Here is a 20,414-nt window from a genome sequence, read left to right on the forward strand (position 1 = left end):
CCCCAGTCATCTTCCTTCTGTCTCCCTGCCATACTCCTTCTGTCTCCCTAGATATGCCCCTTATGTTTCCCAAGCCAGCCTCCAGCCACCCACAGCCCACACAGATACTTACCATATCTTCTGGCTGTGGCTGTGGCTGGCTCTTCACTGCAGCGATGCTTCGCACAGGATGTCATGACAAAAAAAACTTTATTCATTACTTGAAAGTACCAGAGAGTTGGATTGAGGTGGATGGGTGATTTTTAATTTTTTATTTATGATGATTTATATAAAGATACAGTTTTTTTTAAAAACAGATCACTGAGGTTGGGATTGATTTCTTTTTTATTTTTCTAATATTGGATTTTAGGATATTAAGTGAAACCACCAGAGGCGAATGTCATATGGGCCTATTTGCTTCATTTTCTACTATGAAATTGTTAATAATGATAATAATAATAATAATAATAATAATAATAATAATAATAATAAGCAAGGAGTACAATAACAAATTATGTAAACTCCAGGGGTATGAACACTTAAAATATTTAACAACCTCTGCTCTATGGGGATATTGCCCACAAATATAATAGAACCCCATCCCCAGATAAGCCATCTCAATTTTAATATCTATATCACTATTTCCACACTACTGAGCTGTCGGAGTGAGTTGTTAAGTTGAATAAAATATTTAAAAGATGGGTTTTATGTGCTTGAGATTACCAATGGCTGCTGGGACCCTGCGTCTGGAACAATGTGCTTGCTGGGACTTGTAGTATACCAGTAATAAACGTATAAAAGAAAACAAAGACAACACATGATTACACATACAGTATATTACATAGTCCTGCACAAAAAAAGTATTTTCCACCAATTTAAAATAAATAAAACCTTTGTGAAATTATAACTTGCTGAGATGAGAATAAGAAATAAGCAGTTTTTAGATCTATTATATAAAGTAGGGGTTTCCCATAATCTGATATATTGAAGTGATACACCTCTAGCACATAAAATATGTCTTTTACATTATATAACGTGGAAAGGCATCTTACACTAATGTAACTGTGGCTCATTTTACCTCTCATATTGAATAACAGCCATTTAACACAATTTAAGAACCCCCAAATACTTTTATTAGGACCAATAATGCATTTCTATATTGCTTTCCTATGTCAGTTTCCCTTTTTATGGGGTACAGACAGATTTCCCCAATTTCTGTTGTACTTTTCACAGGTTACACCACTTAAAAGACACTAAATTATCACACGAAAAGCCGCAAAGTGTGCATAATTTTAACACACATTACGTTTTTGCTTTATAACAGCTAATTGGATATGGCCCCTAGTATGAAGTTAGAGACAGATATGTAACATGTGCCCTTATAGTCACACACAGTCAAGAGGTGATTCAAAAAAATTAAAACCTTCAAATGTTAACATCATACTAATGTTGAGCTGAGCGGTGAATGATTAAAAGTTTCCATGAATAAGTGATCCCGTCAGTTACCAGCTCTCATGTACAGTATGGTCAGGGCAGGCTCCAGGTGTTCCAGCACCCTGTGCGAGAAATGTTGGAGTTTTGCCTATGAACAGGGCCATCTCTTCCATTGGGCTTGTTGGGCCATTGCCAAAGGGCCCGCAGCTTGCAGGGGCCCACCAACCCATCCCCCCACAGATGCGGCCAGTTGGTAAATTTGTGATTTTTTTAATAAGCTGGCTGCCGGTGTCCCCCCCCCGATGATGAGTACTCACCTCAGTCCCAGTTTCACATCACCTGCTGGCATCAGACCAGTCAGACAGAGTCTCTCTGCATGTGGGAGGTCTGATGGGCATGCAGGAGGGTTTAATTTTATTGACCATTTACATTTTATTCCCGTGAGTGGGTGGGTAGGGGCCCCAGTGCATTGCTTTGCCCAGGGCTGTTGAGACAACCCTGCTTATGAACATTGATGATAAGCCAGTTTTGTTAGAGTTTTTAATATTTGGCCTGTCAGATGCTGAGTGTTAGCTCTTGTGTAAACAGGTATAGTTGTTACTTGCTGTGGTAGAGTGAATCTACTGTATGTTACAAGTAAATGTAACTGATTTAAATGTTGCAGTTGTAGTAGGTAACTATGGGCCTGATTTTCAGATGAAAGCTGGAAAAGGCAGACGGACCTCATGGATATCTGAATACTATGCATGCGCCGTAAAATAAAATTGGTGACTGAGCATGTACCAGACCAGGCATAAGCACATGAATGGAGATTACATATGCATACAGATATCGCTGGAGCGTTCTTTCAGTGAATTTGGGCGGTAACAAGGTAGCGACTATGTTATGAGTAGTTTTCAATATTGACCAACTGCACAATGAAATTCCCCTCCTTACTGCATTATTAGTGAAAGAGAATATATAATGTAATTCTATAAGTGGGTAGTTCATCTTCTATCAATAACATTTTGTAGCAAATTGCAATCACTCTCATTCATCTTAACACTAAGGGATGTAGGAAAATTTTAGGGACACTGACTTCCATATTGCCAATATGTTCATACAGCTTCACATGCCATCAACCCAACATGCCCTATAGAATATATGCCAGAATATAATTAGTATGTCCAATATAGCCAGTTTGCTTATTTAGCCTCACAAGGGGATGTGGTCAATATCCCGACCACGGGGATTCCGGCAGTCAGAATGCTGGCTTGGAATCCCAACACCTGTCAGAATCCAGGTGCCTGCATCCTGACCACCAGAATCCCGAAGGTAAGTAGCGGTGTTAGGGGGAGTGTTAGAGTTAGGGGTTAGGCACTAGGGGGAGGGTTAGAGTTAGAGGTTAGGCACTAGGGTTAAGGTTAGGGGTAGGCACTAGGGGGAGGGTTAGGGTTAGGGGTTAGGCACTAGGGGGAGGGTTAGGGGTAGGCACTAGGGGGATGGTTAGGGTTAGGGGTTTGGCACTAGGGGGAGGGTTAGGGTTAGGGGTTAGGCACTAGGGTTAGGGTTTAGGCACTATGGGGAGGGTTAGGGTTTAGGCACTAGGGGGAGGGTTAGAGTTATGGGTTAGGCATTAGTGGAAGGGTTAGGGGTAGGCACAAGGGGGAGGGTTAGGTTTAGGGGTTAGGCACTAGGGGGAAGGTTAGTGTTTAGGCACTATGGGGAGTGTTAGAGTTGGGGGTTAGGCACTAGGGGGAGGGTTAGAGATAGGGGTTAGGCTCTAGGGGGTGGGTTAGGGGTAGGCACAAGGAGAGGGTTAGGTACTTAGGGGAGGGTTAGGGGTTAGGCACTAGGGGGAGGATTAGGGTTTAGGTACTATGGGGAGGGTTAGGGTTTAGGCACTAGGTGGAGGGTTAGGGGTTAGGCACTAGGGGGAGGGTTAGGGGTAGGCACTAGGGGGAGGGTTAGGGGTTAGGCACTAGGGGGAGGGTTAGGGTTTGGCACTAAGGAGGAGGATTAGGGTTTGGCACTAGGGGGAGGGTTAGGGTTAGGCACTAGAGGGAGGGTTAGGGTTAAGCACTAGGAGAGAGTTAGGGTTAGGCACTAGGGAATAAAATATATCCTCATACAGCCATTTTTGCCCCTCACCCCCTTTCCCCTATATCACACAAGATACTACTCTTACTCCTATTCTGCTGTGGCTACAGCAAGTCAAATTGTGGTATAGACACAGTGCCTGCAGTATTGAATTCTATTACACCACTCTGTACCTCTTACTTCCTCTCTCCCCAGTTCCCCTTCTGTTAATTTAGCACAGAAAGCATTGGGACAGAGGAGGGAAGGTCTGTGGCAATTAATTATACTTCTCTCAGCCAATATGCCAGCCTCTAAACACAATTATTCACACAGTTTACCCTGTACTATTAATGGACTCTCCTTTAACCCTGAACTACATTCAACCTCACTGATTCAGGAAACAGCAGTGATCATGACTCTGTATATTGCTATCAGGGTGTGGTACTGTAATGCATGTGGGAGAGATTATTACATGGATGCCCAGTAGGACACCAATACACAAATTTAAGTTGGATACTGTTGGCCTTCTAAAATGACAAGAGGATACAGGTGGGCAAGGCCTGAGAATCCAAAATGGGAGGTTTTAGCTACTATACTAATACTAACCATTTCCATCCATCAGGCTCTGCTCCGCAGTGTCCACATGGCCACCCTCGTCGGTCGATGATGTCTCCTCTCTGGGCCTCCATGTCCACCCAGTGCTCAGGGTGCAGACTGCTGACAATGCACTGGTCCCAATCTGTGGCTGGCTGTCCACCCACCCACGCGAGCACTTTAGCCAGTGACCACCACCACCACCAGCCAGAATCGGAAACTGCGTTGACAGGGATGGCGTATGACGTAACACCCGGTCTGCCCAGCCAAATCTGGGAGGGAATGGCAGCAGCTGTTGGTGTTATAGGGCGGCTGCGGCACCATGGGTGTGTCTAACATGACAGCGCAGCAGCGGGATGGGTGGGCAGGGCCCGACATGACAGCACACAACAGGGCCAGGCTGGCCAGGGAAAATAGTGCATGCCCACTGTAAGTGGTGCCCTTGTGCAGCCACTCAGGTGGAACTTGCCTAGAGCTGGCCCTGAGTATGGTATCTTATTTCTGTCATCAGCAATCAATCACAGCCGATAATATAAATTAAGAAACTCTCCTCTAAAGACATCTCAATCAATGTGCACTGAAAGGGTAACAAGGAATCAGGGCTGCCATCAGAAATTGTGAGGTCCAGGACTGACAAAACAGGCATACATCCCTCCCCTGGTGTTTCTAATACTCCAGCCCTGCAGCATTTCTCCAGTATCAGCCAATGCAACTTATATTTCTGCCAGCCAGTACCCCTTATGTCTTTGCCAGCTGGCCCACTCTTATGTCTCTGCCATCCTGCCCCCCTTATGTCTCTGCCAGCCAGCCCCCCTTATGTCTCTGCCATGCTGCCCCCTATGTCTCTGCCAGCCAGCCCTCCCTTATGTATCTGCCAGCCAACCCCCCCTTACATCTCTGCCAAACTTCCAATAATGGTGCCAAAAGTTCCCAAGAAGAGGATCAGGTCTATAACTGTGGTCCTCTGACCCAGAGCCGCAAGTAAAGATTTGGGAAACAAATGAGGAAATGCAAGTCTCCCATTCCCATGGTAATCCCTGATCCTATAGCCCTAGGAGAGACATCTATCAAAATCAGCTGTGGAGGGCCAATTAGTTCTACTGCCCCTAGTGGGGCATTTCATTTGTCAACAACCTCTGGAGAGGTCTTAAAGACCATTACCGATGTTCTAGCCAATGACCAATCTCCAGGAGGAGTACCAATGTACAGAATCCCGAAAGAGTGCCAGAGAACCCAGAGGTGGCTGCCTTTCCAGAGGTCCCAGAGGTGTCTGCCTTGCCAGAGGTCCCAGAGGTGTCTGCCTTGCCAGAGGTCCCAGAGGTGTCTGCCTTGCCAGAGGTCCCAGAGGTGTCTGCCTTGCCAGAGGTCCCAGAGGTGTCTGCCTTGCCAGAGGTCCGAGAAGTGTCTGCCTTGCCAGAGGTCCGAGAAGTATCTGCCTTGCCAGAGGTCTGAGAAGTGTCTGCCTTGCCAGAGGTCTGAGAAGTGTCTGCCTTGCCAGAGGTCTGAGAGGTGTCTGCCTTGCCAGAGGTCCGAAAGGATCGACGCATGTCTACCTTGCCTGAGGTGCCGACTCCAGAAGGGGACCCTGAAATACCAACCACACATAATGGGGATAATGTCCAATTCCTTGAGGGGGTATCTAAGTCTCCAGTTCCAGGAACAATATCGGGTCTATCTACCCCCGTAGAGACATCTGATTCTGTGGCCTTAGAAAATACATCTGTTCCCAAGTCTAGTCCTATAGCCCCTGGAGAGGTATCTGATTCTGTGTCAAGTTGTGAAGCACCAGAAAGGGCATCTGTCATCAAGTCTAGTCCTATAGCCCCTGGAGGGGTATCTGATTCTGTGTCAAGTCCTGAAGTAACAGAAAGGGCATCTATTGTCAAGTCTAGTCCTGCAGCCCCTGGAGGGGTACCAATTCCAGCTGAGGCCCCAAGAAGGGGGTAATTCCTCTCGAGTTCCCTGAAGGGGAGATTCCAGTTGAGACCCCAGGAGGGGTAGATCCTGCCAAGTTCCCTGAAAGGGAGATTCTAGCTGAGTCCCCAGTAGGGGTAGATCTTGCCAAGTTCCCTGTAGGGGAGATTCTAGCCAAGACCCCAGGAGGGGTAGATCTTTCCAAGCTCCCTGAAGGGGAGATTCTAGCCAAGACCCCAGGAGGGGTAGATCCTGCTAAGTCTCCTGAATGAGTGATTCCAGTCAAAACCCCAGGAGGGGTGGTTCATCCCTTGTCTCCAAAAACAGTCTTCTGAATGTCCAGCTTCAGGAAAGACTTCTAAACATTTACTTTCTGAAAAAACTTCAAATCTGTCAGTCTTGGGAGGGGCACCACGCCCTGTAAAGTCTAGAAAGAAATATGAACCAGTTATTTTGGCAGGGAATTCACATCGTCCTCCTAAAGACTCTCAATCCATTGTTCCGAACCGAGACCCTGACCTAGTCATATTTTATGTACAATTAGAACAATATCATGGTCTGATGCTTCAGTGTCTAGAAGTAGCTCCTCTTCTTACTCCAGCTGAGACCATACGATGCTTGACTATGCCCTTCAGAGGGGAGGGTTTGAAATGGGTAAAGCCATTTATTTGGTTCAATGATCCTATTCTTCAAGATTTCAAGCCTTCTACAATGCTGTTATTAGAAGATTTGGTGGTCCTGACATAATCCTTTCTGACTCTTCTGGAAGTTCAGCCTTGTTGGACAAAAAAATGCCTATCACTGAGCTCAGAAAATCTTCAATTAATCAACGCACCAACAAAAAGTGTCAAGTTTGTAAGAACTAGACTTCTGAGGACTTGCAGTCTCAGGTCAATCACAACACTGTGTAACCTTCTTCAAGATCTCCAACCAGGAATATAACTGTTGGCTGTGCTGCTTTGTCCTCATCTTGTAAAGGAGTTTTGAATAAATATGATCTATTGTATCCAATACCCGTCCAGGCTATTGGCCATTCTGCCTGTGCCCAATCTAATCATGTTAATTAATTAAAACTGGGGAACAGCTGATGATGAGTTACCCAATGTATCAGAAGAATAAAACCTATAACTAAAGTATTTAATCTGTCTCCAGTTTTTTCAAACATATATATCAGTTTACAGCACTTAGGATATTGGTTATTATTAAGTGATACCATATATTATTGAACACAAGCTATTGGCTAGGTGTACTTATGTCAATGATTTACATGTGTTAGAGATATTGAAGGACACAAATGAAAAAGTAACATAACCTTTATTTAGACCATAGGATACTATTTAATTTAATTTAGCTGAGTTTTATATCAGTACATTTTGAAACAATCTATAAAGAAACCTCTTGTGACAATTCAAAACTTCAACCATCAGTGCAGTTAAATAGAGCAGATAAGCCTAGAAATAAAGACACAATAGATTCACATATTTTTATTAGCAGCCGTTATATTTTAAACACACTATATTTTCTTACACTTCTATTTTATTTTAATATTTCACCGATTCTCATATGTTATTTTATTATATACCAATAAAAGTATATGTTTTAGAATAAGTTGGTTCTGAGTGCACCATATAGGATGCTTTCTTTCTTCTTGAATATTTTGTCCATGTTATATAGCATCAAGGTAGCACCCTCATAAAATTGATAAGACTAATAAAGAAAATTATATTGGAGGTAATTTATTCCCAATGTATATGAAGATGATTGCAATTATGAGGTTTTGAACCTAAAAGTAATATAAGATAATATAATATAATATAAATCCAGTTTTCTGGACACTGGTGCGGGATTTTTTCACAACAAGTTTCTAATCATGTTTCTTGTCCGGTATCATCTGTCTCTGAGAAGAACACCATAATCCTTCCTTTCAATGTGGATTCTAACTCTGATTACAACTCTGAAGCCGAAGAAATTCCTTTGATTGAGGGTACCTTCAGTTCTGACAATATTTTTGGACTTACCATGCTCAGACCTCAGCAATCTCGCAGAAAGAAGAAGTCTCGACGTAAATTTTGAGTCTGCCTTGTTCATTTGTTTTCTTGTTTTCAGTTCGTCTTAGTCATGTTGGGGTGTCCAGAGTCCACCCTCAAGGGGGGGTACTGTTACATATGCCACTGCAGCTCTCTACCAGATTGGTTCTCAGTTGCTATCCTAGCTAACTGGACTCTGGCTACTATGTGCAGTTACTCACATGTTGGTAGTCTTGTTACCTGACCTCAGCCTGATGGACCAATCACAGGAGACCTCTCCCTTCATTAGGGAGTCAAGTCAGTTCCTGCCTGCTAGTGATATTATTAAGTTCTTGTACCTAGTGGATGTTCACGTGGTCGCTGCATGCTGTTTAGTTCCTTGCTCCTGAGCCCATGTTCATGTGTCCTGCCACTGTATACATTTGCTCATAAACTCTGTCCTCAGGGTCCTGTCCCTGCCAGTCCTACTCCTGTGTCCTGCTGAATTCTGCCTGTTCCCATGTCAATTCCTGCTACGTGTTTGTGCCTTGCCAAGACCATCCAGCTTACCTTTTGTGTCACCTCCGGTTTGTGTCCAGTCCAGCGTGTACCTGTACATCTGCCTGCCAGTTCAACCTTTTCAAGTACTGATTCTGTTACAAGCTTCAACCTGCATTTACCTGTCAGTTCAACTATAGCAAGTACTGGTTCTGCTACAAACTCCAACCTACATCAGCCTACCAGTTCAATCATTTCAATTACTGATTCTGCTACAAACTCCAACCTGCATTCACCTGTCAGTTTAACCATATCAAGTACTGGTTCTTTTACAAGCTCCAACTTGCATTCACCTGTCAGTTCAACTATTTCAAGAACTGGTTCTGTTACAAACTCCCACCGGCATCCTGAGTAGCTGGTCTGCCACAATCAAATCCACTTCCAGCATTACAGGTTCCACAGTATTCCCACATGCATCCTGAGTAGCTGGCCTGCCATAATCAAGTCCATATCTACAATAGCATTACTGCTTCAGCATAATTCCAGCCTGCATCCAGAAAACCTGGCCTGCTACTATCCAGATCTACACATCCTTTCTGTTTTGGTGCTTATCTACCTGTGCCAGTTAATTGCAAGTCTTCAGACCATCAAGCCAGTTTCCCAGCAGCAGAATCTAGCACACACCTGCATCTGTTAGCCTCTGTTATTAACCCCTACCTTGCTTGCTGCTTTACTCCAGGTAAATTATTCTCTGTGGATCCCTGCCTATTGCATGAGACCCATCAGCGATCCCATACACAAACTGGCTTTACATTACAAGTTGTCGTCATCATTGTTGTCATCCCCATCAGTTATACATCCTCTTCTTCACATAATATTAATTTGTCCCCGCTGGAATCCACCATAGGCGCCTCTGTAATTTTTTGATGACATTGTTGGTAGAGATCTTCCTCATGGAATTTGTAATTCATTTTAATGAACATCATCCTTTCCACATTTTGAGGAAGTAACCTCCTACGCCGATCACTGACAAGGTTGCCAGCTGCACTGAAAACTCTTTAAGAGTACACACTGGAGGGTGAGCAACTTAAGTAATGCAAAGCCAGTTTGTGTATGGGATTCCAAATTGCCTCTTTTTCCTGCCAGTACTGAAAGGGACTGTCTGACATGTCTATTAGGATGTTAAATAGTCCTCCACCATTCTGTAAATTCGAGACCGTATCACACATAGTCACGGCAGACATGTCACTGGTAGGCAGTTCTCTCAGGCCCGACCAGATGTCAGTTTTTGGTGAACGATCTGCATGACCAGCTGGCATTCTGTAAGGAAAATTTAGTTTTTTTCTGGCAGCTGCAGAAACTGAAGGAGGAGATGATGGTGTTTCATGTGTGGCTGCAGCTGACAATTTTTTTGCCAACAGCTCTTTGCATAGTTTTAGATTTCGGTCTGTTGGAAAAAAACTCACAAGGTAGGACTTAAACCTAGGATCCAGAATGGTCGCCAAAATATATTTTTCGGATTTCAATAGATTGACGAATCTTGGATCCTGGAGAAGTGAATCAAGGGCTTGATCCACCAGTCCGACATACCTTGTGCAATCATTCCATTTCAGCTCCTCCTTCACTTTCTCCAGCTGTTTTTGCAAAAGTCTGATGAGGGGAATGACCTGACTCAAGCTGGCAGTGTCTGAACTAACTTCATGTGTTGCAAGTTCAAAGGGTTTGAGAACTTGCACAACATGGAAATTATTCTCCACTGCGCTTGAGTAAGGTGAATTCCCCCTCCACGGCCTATGTATAGCCCTGGATGGCCTTTTGCTCTGCATACAGAGGGTAGAATTCCACCGAGTTACTACATCTTGCTTCAGCTGATGGCAAGGCAAATTTAACAGTACCTGCTGGTTAGGCAATCTTCGACAAGCATTTGCCAAATGTCTAAAATGTCATGATATTTTGCGGGCCACCGAGAGCATCTCCTGCACGCCCCTTTCTTTTTCAAAAATATTTTGCACCACCAAATTAATTGTGTGAACAAAACATGGGATGTGTTGGAATTCACCCACATGCAATGCTCTCACAATATTGGTGGCATTGTCTGAAATCATGAATCCTGAGGAGAGTCCAAGTGGGTAAGCCATTTAGCAATGATTTCCCTGAGTTTTTCTAAGAGGTTATCAATGGTATGCCTCTTAGTGAAACCAGTTATACAAAGAGTAGCCTGCCTCTGTATCAGCTGTCTTTTGGTAGATGTTGCTGTTGTAGGCAATAAACCTACCCAGTGTGCTGTCACAGTTATGTAATCCTTAGATTACCCTATCCCACTTGTCCACATATCAGTGGTCAAGTGGACAGTGGGCACAACAGCATTTCTGAGGACATTAATAATGTTTTTTTAATGTCCTTGAACAGACTTGGAATTGCTGTTCTAGCGAAGTGGAATCTAGAAGGGATCTGGTAGCGAGGACACAGGACTTCAATTAACTGTTGAAAACCTATGTCATATTTCGTAGTGTAGCCTTGGATGGCCTTTTTCTGCTCCTCCATCTGCTGAAGCATATAGAGGGTAGAATTCAATCTAGTTACTACTTCTTGCTTCAGCTGATGCAGGGCAAGTTCAACAGTACTTGCTGGTGCTGCAATCTGTGGAACGCAGTTGCTGAATGTCAAATATGTCCCGAAATCTTTTGGGCCACCGAGAGCATCTCCTACACACCTTTGTCATTTAAAAAAAAATGTTGCACCACTAAATTAATTGTTTGAACAAAACATGGGATGTGTTCAAATTTGCCCACATGTAATGCTCACACAATTTTGCTGGCATTGTCAGAAATCACACATCCCGAGGAGAGTCCAAGTGGAGTAAGCCATTTTGCAATAATTTCCCTGAGTTTTTCTAAGACGTTCTTAGCGGTATTTCTCTTAGTGAAACCGGTGATACACAGAGTAGCTGTCACACTCTGCTCAAATTGTGTGACTTGCCTTGCCATTTGCTGCAGGTCAGGATTTCTGCCTGAACTTGTTCGAGAACCATGCACTGACATCACGATCATGTACTATTTCAGCTGCTAGAATTCTACTAGTGGGAGTGCTCCTTCCTCAGCTGACCTCAGCAACCTAACAGGGACTTGCACCAGAGTCATAGAAGGGATCTGGTAGCGAGGACACAGGACTTCAATTAACTGTTGAAAACCCACTGCAGTAATGGCGGATACTGGATGCACATCTAATACCAGCATAGCTGTTATGGTGTCAATAACCCGCTGTGCAACTAGGTGATTGCTGTCATACTTGTTTGCCTTTACAAACAATTGTTTGACAGGTAATTGCTTTTAGGAGGACACACTACAAATAGTCTTCCTCCTGGTCCCCTACTGGGATGAAGATCCACTAACAGCAGCAGCAACAGGCATAGTTATCAAGGAACCCTCTGAGGAATCACAGATAGGAGAGGAGTCAATCATGCTTCGAATAACAACATTGGATTCAGCAGGACTACTCCCAATGATGAATGAGGATGTTGATGATGCAGGTTTTGGAGTTGGAGATCGAAGGCGCTTGGATCCCACAGAGAAGGGGCAGGTAGACACTGGACTTGTTAAGTTTTGATTTTTGGAACTTGTCGACATACACTTTGATATTTAATGAATGTGCTCCAAGTGACGTAACAAGGAGGAGGTTCCTATGTGGTTTAGATCCCTCCCTCTACTCACTCTTGCTTTGCAATGGTTACATATGGCTTGACAACTGTTGTCCGGATTGGGGTGGAAATAATTCCACACGTGAGAAGTGGATTTTTTTGTCTTTTGCCCCGGCATGACAACAATGGGCTTTGGCTTTTTCATTCCATCGGCAACAACTGTTGCCTTACTTACACAAAGGACATCCTTGGCATCAACATCCTCATCACCAACATCTTTATCATCAATATCCTCATCATCCTTAACACCTTCAACTACCAAAATATCCTTCTCCTCCATATGCAATTCCACAGAAGCATCCTCACTGAGTACGTCTGCAAGATGTTGACTGCCCTTCCCCACATTTACAGAGGGCACACAAATGTTGGAACTTGGAGGATCCTCCAGTACACTAGTATTTAGGTCTGGCTCATACATGGCAACCACAGGCACACTTGCACTCTAAGGGATTTGTCATTTCTCTGGGCACACAGTTGGTTTTTATGGAGCTGTTTACGCTTCTTAACAACTTTCAATTTTTTAATGGTACCACCACCACTACTACTACAAGCAGAAGGGCTATCAGAACCAGCAGTCATCATAAATAAAGGTCAAGGCCTTATCCTTTCCTTGCCACTTCGTGTAGTGAATGGCATATTGCCAATTTTTTGTTTATCTAAAGGCAACTTGCCTTTCGATTTTTTTTTTTTTCGTTTTGTTCTTTACTACAGTAAAAGTAGCTTTACCATATCCATGGTGTGACTTAAGCCCTGGGGCATGGGCCTTTATAGAGGATGAGGAAGTTGACGACCTTGCAGCATCATAATGACTGCTGGTGGCAGCTACAACATGCAGTTCTTGGCCTTTCTCTCCTGTCATGTGACAGCCTCCATATTTTCTGCGGTCTTGAAGCAGTGTCACAAGCACCATTAGAGTAGCCAAGGTGCGGTTACAAAATTCACATATGTGCAGTTGTGTGCACATAGAAAAATTTTTTACAAAAAAAGTTACTATTTGTTTTATATCTTTTTCGGGTCCACAACTTGGGCCCAGAGCACAGATTGATGATGACTGCAGTCGGATATTTGTTTTATATTTTTTTTGGGTCCACAACTTGGCCCCAGAGCACAGATTGATGACAACTGGAGTCGGGCAGCACTACGTTGCTGCTGTATCTTGTGCGGCTAATCCTAACTTGCACACACAAACACACAGAAAAATTTTCTACAATAAAAGACTATTTGTTTTATATTTTTGTGGTGTCCACAACTTGGGCCCAGAGCACAGATTGATGATGACTGGAGTCGGGCAGCACTACGTTGCATTGCTGTATCTTGTGCGGCTAAGCATAACACTCACACACAGAAAAAAAAATACACAAAAGACACAATTTATTTTGTTTTTCGGGTCCAGAACTTGGGCCCAGATGGACGCAGAAAACATCACAGCACCAGCCCAGATGGACACAGCAGACAGCACAGCCTTGACAGCACCAGAAGGATCAGCAGTGCACCAGACCAGGACACAGCAGACAGCACAGCACCAGCACAGGTAAGTACTACCTCTCACAGTCCTACACTACCCACCCTCCCTGTTCGGTCTCCACAGCCAGAGTGAAATGGTGTCCGCCGCGTGGTCCCTTATATACAATGCAGATCATAGAGACGAAAGCTCCTGAGCTGCGAGATTTCCTCTCTATGGTTTTGCCTCTGTTTGAGATCCGGGGCCGGCGGGGTAACCGAACACACATTCGGTTCTCTGCCCGGATCTCAAAATTCGGGTGGGTTTGGATCTCTGAGATCTGAACCCGCTCATCTCTAACTGTAAGTCATTGTTTTCTTGTGTTCCTCATTTGTAAGGCACTGCGGAACTCTTGTGTCACCATAAAATAAAGAATAAAATAATAGTAATGCCAATATTTGTTACTATCCAAAAGTTATTCATGTCTTTTAAAAGGGGATTATAATGGAATGTTCAGTTAAACATTCATTAGAATATAGATTAATCTTGATTTTAAACATTTTTACCATTGTACAGTACTTCATCACATACCCTTCCATTTCTCCAATGTATTTTCCATGGTTTCATGTATAGCTGCTTATCATCTGGAACTGATCCATCAAATGTTCCCACATATTCACTGTTATGCTCAATATTTCCTCCTGCATTAATATATATCCAATTTACTATGTCTAAAGGAGAAAGCAGTTCTCCATTTCCATTATAAAATATTTCTTTACCATATTCATCTTTATAATGCACCTTTGTTATGTATAAGTGAAGCTTTCCAATACAAAGAGAGTGAGAGAGAAAGAAAGAGAGAGAAATAGAATAAATATGGTAGAGATACTGTAATAGACATTTATGAGCACAACTAGATAGAAGATTTTACGGTTGTAACAATATAATGCAGCGGATTAATGCAAATTTAAGACCTAGCAAATTTTGCAGAAAAACATTAATACATTAAGGTATAGAAAAGACTTCACTTAATATTAATGATATATTTACCATTCCGGATCATGAATAGATTATTACTAATATATTTGGGTAAATTTCATCAGTATGTAGGAAAAAAATTGTGATTGCAGATCTCACTATACTTAGGTTTGCCATACTGTGATATCCCTTCAATCTGGGACAACTGTGATTAACACAGGTTCTGGGGCTGAATAAAATCAGGTGAAATCCAGGACTGAGTATATCCAGCTACAGAGCCTGTGTAATTCATGCGTGTCCCAGATTAAAGCAATATTATGGCTAGCCTAGCTATACTCCTCTGTCACTCAGTCATTTGCCACTTCAGTGCAGGCTACTGACAGAGAGACATTGTGCTAGACCAGACCTGGACCCGCCCTGTAATTATCACCAGCTAGTACAACCCCACTGCCTTTATGTTCTTATCTGTTTACTTATCTATCCAGTCAAATTGTTTGTTATTGTTTCTTGTCTCTACTTATACTGATTAATATACAATTTTAGTCTAATTCATTCTATATATAGCCCATTTATTAATTTCTATTGGTCTACCCTATTTAATTAATTGAGTATTTAATTTATATTATTTATGAATTAATATATTTGTAATTTTTTTTTCACTCTGAAAATCCTGTCAATCCATTATGACTCCACCCAGTGCTCCAAAGCTAAGAAGTAGCTAGTTACTATCTCAATAACTTGGAGAACCTGTGTCAAATGCCAGAGTCTGGCACCCTGTTACCATACCTGGGTGGTGTCACGTTGTGTCCATCCATGTCCCTGCTAGCCGCCTGCGGCATCCCCAAAGTATTTAGCTGCACTTGTCTGTAAATGATGCTGGCGTTCTCCAGCTGGTTCCCATAATTCTAAACCATGGGTGCTGTCATCTTGGATTATGTCTCTTGACCCACTCTACCAACTATCTTAAAGCAACTCCAGTCACATTCTCCATCCAGTCTATCTGCACTTAAGTCACCCTATTCACACCAAGAAGTGCTGGCAGCACATTGCTAGTATAACTTTTCTCTCACAGGGACAGCACCCTGTCCCTTGGTTGTCTAGCACATACCAGCATGTTGTTCCAGTTACCTTCTTCAGTATTGCTTCACAGCATTCTGAACCAGTCTGTTCCAGTTACCTGTGCCAGTGTTGCTTCACAGCATTCTAATCCAGTCTGTTCCAGTTACCTGTGCCAGTGTTGCTTCTTGGCATTCTGCTTTAGACTGTTCCAGTTACCTGCTCCAGTATTGCTTCACAGCATTCAGTCCTGGTATATTTCTACAGTCTGCCTCAGTAGTGCTCCCGGCACCCAGCTCCAATATTTCCTGCAGCCTTATTCAGTTGTGCTGCTGAATCAAGTTCCAGTGTTTTCTGCAGCTTGTTTAAGTTGTGCTCTTGCACTCAGTTCCAGTGTTATTGCAGCCTGCTTCAGTATTGCTTCTGGCACCCAGTTCCAGTGTAATTGCAGTCTGCTGATACACCAACCTGCTGCTTCAGCCATGGTCTATCCTGCTAGCATGCATCCTGGTTCATCAGTGGCCTGTATGAGGAGTATCATTATTAGGCCATCTAGCTTCACTCACACTCCAACACATATAGCTAGCCCAGGGGTTCCTGAGCCGAATCATAAAACTTCTAGATTTGTGACATCTTGTCCTGGCCAAATGGATTTAGAAGGGAAATTGGCCCCAAAGACCAACCAGTATTTGGTTAGCAGATTAGAAAAGCAGATATATAAAAGAGCTGAGTAGTGGACTCTAGCGCTGAATTTCAAAATTAGTAACACTGCTAATTCTTCTCACAGTCCTGATATATTTGTTATTTATGCAAAAGTTTCGAGGTCCTACAGAAATTTATAAGAAAGTTGTCCCTTAAAATATTTTTTTCAGAGAAAAAAGGAGAGTGAAGAGTCTGAGACTTGTAGTTCCTCAGTGAAAGTATTCAAGAACAAAATCACATTTTGCATGTGAGAATTGATGAAGCTGCATACTTACCTGGGCTTAATGAAGTGTGAGAAGTCTGACCAGAGTACAAGCAGTGGGACCATTTATGTTTAAACAAACCTTTATATTATGAATGAACCAAGCTTGCTGAAAGTAATGCTGCCCATCCATTTAACGATGCGGGGGACGATGGCACGATTACGATGCCATCGTCTCCTGCAGGGTGAACTGCATACAATGAACGTTCTGACATTCAGTGTATGCAGATCAATCATCCCCGAACATGGCAACCTAACTGTCATGTTCGGGCGATGATTGTTGTTAAAAATGACCAGCGGGCGCGCGCATCGCTGGTCATTTTTTAACCTTTTACTGCCCGATTTGCGGGCGATTACCAAGCGACGGAGCAATACCGACCATCGTTATCACTCCATTGCTAGGTATAATCGCCTGGTGGATGGGCAGCATAAGTGTTCTCCCATTGGGAGTTCATAAACTGCATTTTTTATGGGCAACTGGAGATTGATACATATTGTATTACGTAAGAGAACAATCATCACTACATACAGACATCTGTCATAATAATTATCAAATATATCAGGACTGTGACCAGAATTATCTGGTTACTACTTTTGGAATTCAGCACTAGTATCCACTACTCTGGTCTTTTATACAGTATATCTGTATTGTGGTGTTGGTTGTACACCTGTAGTAGACTGAGCAGCAGATACATTCCATAGTACAGGTGGTGGCTTATTGATCTTTTAACAGATTGGAAAAGCAAGAAGCTAACCAAGGCCACTTCATGCTATTTCTGCAGGACCGATCCACTCGCATGGTTTCAATCCAAGTATACGATCTGAATAACCAGATCATAGTGATCTGGGCATTCTTCTCCCAAAATCGCCTGCCTCAGGCAGAAGTATTTATTTTGAGATTTGAATATCGGTTTTGTAGTTGCTTTTAATTTGATTTTAATTCCGACTGTTAATACAGCAAATGAGGGGATCTTGCAATAGTCTGTGAAAGCATCGATGTTTGGTTGATAATCGGTTTTAGTCAAGATTCAGTTTTATATTCGATGTTCTGGTTAATTTTGACTTTAGTAAATATCTGAGTTGCAAAATGTAATGAAAATCACTTACAAATACACCAAAATAGACCTGTAGTAAATATACCCCAAAATTTTCAAAGTCATTTTGGATTTTGAGGCCACACATCATAATTACTTACAACACTTTCTCTTGAACTATGAACTAGAGTCTAATAATGATAAGACGATACTAGTTGATAATTAATGTTAATATTGGACAAAAGAGCTCTTTTTTCCTGTAAGCTGTTAAATTTGCACTCCACCCCAGCAGCCAATCAGTTATTTGCTTTTATCTCTCTATTGTCAATTGGTCAATAAATACAAGTGTCTTATTGGTTTGTATGGGTTACTGCATATTTTGCTCCCAAGTGCAATGTTAGTAAATCAGTTTTCTGAGGATGTCACTGTCAGTCTGTACTAAGTTGGTAAATCATGCAACTGTTATTTATATTACTGTAACTGGGCATGTATTTATATCAGAATCGGTATGGAATCCCGGCTGCCGCACGGCCGGCAGTTCAATTCCCGGCAGCATCAGCCCGTCAGAATAGCAGAGCCCAGCAGCGGAAGCCCGACAGTGCTGGAAATCATGATCGTCCCTAAGGTAAGTATAACTTACCTAACCCAAACCCTCCTTAGGGGTGCCTAACCCTAACCTCCCCCCCAAGTCCCTAACCCTAACCCCCTCCTTCCCCGCTGCCTAAACCTAAGTCCCCCAGGGGGGGTGCCTAACCCTAACCTCCCCCCAGGGTGCCTAACCCTAACCTCCCCTTCCCCTAGCCTAACCCTCCCAGGGGGGTGCCTAACCCTAAGTCCCCCCCAGGTGCCCTAAACCTAACCCTCCCCCCTCGCAGCTGTCAACTCGCGGCGCCTGGTATCCATTCGATCGGGATGCCGGGCGCCTGCCTCCCGAAGTCGTGAAAATGACAGGCATCTAGATAGAGATGCCGGTCATTTTTCCCACGCTGGGATAAAGCAGCAGGGAAGCTGGCTGTCAGTATTAAGGCAGCCGGTTTCCCGACTGCATACCCTTTCTATCTGCATAGGTCAATTCAAACTACAGTTAGGGCCCGTTTTCAATTGCCGGCGAAATGTCACTGACTTTTCACCTGCCCGACTTTCCGCCTACAACGTGTGTTTTTTGAGAAAACACTTTCCGTGTGAGTGCCGCTTTTCACCCTATTCAATTCCAAAGGACGTGAAAACACATCCCGGCGAAACTCAAACAGGCGAAAAGTGCTGTCAGATTTGGGGAAATTAGTCTGACACCCCCCAAAAGATATAGCCCTGCTGAAGGTATTTGAGGTTCTTAAATTCTCTCAATTGCTGCTATTTAGGGTCTTTGCACAAGTGGTGAAGAATAGCATTTAGCAGTATTTTTTGGCAACAATAAGTAGCCCCAGCAAATTTGGGGTACATGAAAATGGGTGCAAGCATGGTTAAAATTCGCTAAAGTGAGATTTTGAAAAACGAACCTTAAGCATGCACCTGCAATCAAAAAAATACCTGATGCAAACTTGGGGACCCCCTGGAGTCTATTTCGTTAGTTTTTAAGTTTGTCCCCCAACTTTGTTTTTTTTTCACCCTCAAAACAAAAGTACTTTTTGGGGGTGATCTAAAGTTATTTTTTTACTTTTTTTGATGCAGTTAACCTTTGGGGGACTGTCTCAAGGCTGCAGGTGTGTACCCGCAACTTTGCACCCTGAACCCCCAATTCTGCACTTTTTTTCGAATCTTTTCCGCTGGTTACAAGACGCAGACTTTTCGCACCGGTGAAAAGTCTTTGCAATTGAATACAGTGGAAAGTTTCCGAAAGACGAAATGACGTCATCGGCGAAAACTTTTTGCTGAGAACGACTTTTCGCCTGCAATTGAATATGGCCCTAGGGGTGAATTCAATTAGCCATGATAATATGGTAATTTTTCTCACGCTAAGTTTTTGCACCCTTCGCATGGAATTCCGCTTATCGTGTCTAGGCGCCCACCCATTTTTCAAAACCAAAGTCGTGAAGCTTCATTCACGCAAAAATTCTTCCTGCTTTTACCAGTGATAAGTGTAGGTGAACATGAGGAAATCTGTCAGTATCCCAAAAGAAGGCAAAGTAATATACAGTAGGATAATAATATAGAAATGTATTAGTTTCCCTAATAAAGGTATTTGGGGTTTTTAAATTGTGTCAAATTGGTGTTACATACATTTATCAAAACAGCCAAATAATGAAAGGGAGCAAGTGTTTTTTTTGGCAAAATAAATGTTCTTTTTAAATTAGGGTGCATTAAAATGCCTATACGTATATACTTGTGTCATTTAAAGACACTTTAAAAAACACATCAATACAGTATATGCCTCTAACAACCCAACTGCAGTATTAAAGACACCTGTCCCAATCATACAGCACCCACATATATCTATCCCATTCATACAGTATCCTCATTTACCTGACCCATTTAAACAGCACCCCCATATACCTGTCCCATCCATACAGCACCCCTATATAACTGTCCCATCCATACATCCCCCAGCATATACCTGTCCCATCCATACAGCACTCCCATATACCTGTCCCATCCATACAGCTCCCCCATATACCAGTCCCATTCATACAGCCCCCAGCATATACCTGTCCCATCCATACAGCACTCCCATATACCAGTCCCATCCATACAGCACCCCCATATACCAGTCCCATCCATACAGCACCCCCATATACCTGTCCCATCCATACAGCACCCCATTATA

At 43.0% G+C, this 20,414-nt stretch overlaps 1 protein-coding gene across 1 annotated transcript in view; it reads right to left on the reverse strand.

Annotated features, from left to right (window-relative positions):
* Positions 1–20,414, reverse strand: part of LOC148479288 (vomeronasal type-2 receptor 26-like) — a 62,756-nt gene that overhangs the window by 12,743 nt on the left and 29,599 nt on the right. The gene's annotated exons all lie outside the window — the stretch shown is intronic.

The sequence above is a fragment of the Taudactylus pleione genome, unplaced genomic scaffold (assembly GCF_031769625.1).
Source record: "Taudactylus pleione unplaced genomic scaffold, aTauple2 ptg000627l, whole genome shotgun sequence".
Lineage (NCBI taxonomy): Eukaryota > Metazoa > Chordata > Amphibia > Anura > Myobatrachidae > Taudactylus > Taudactylus pleione.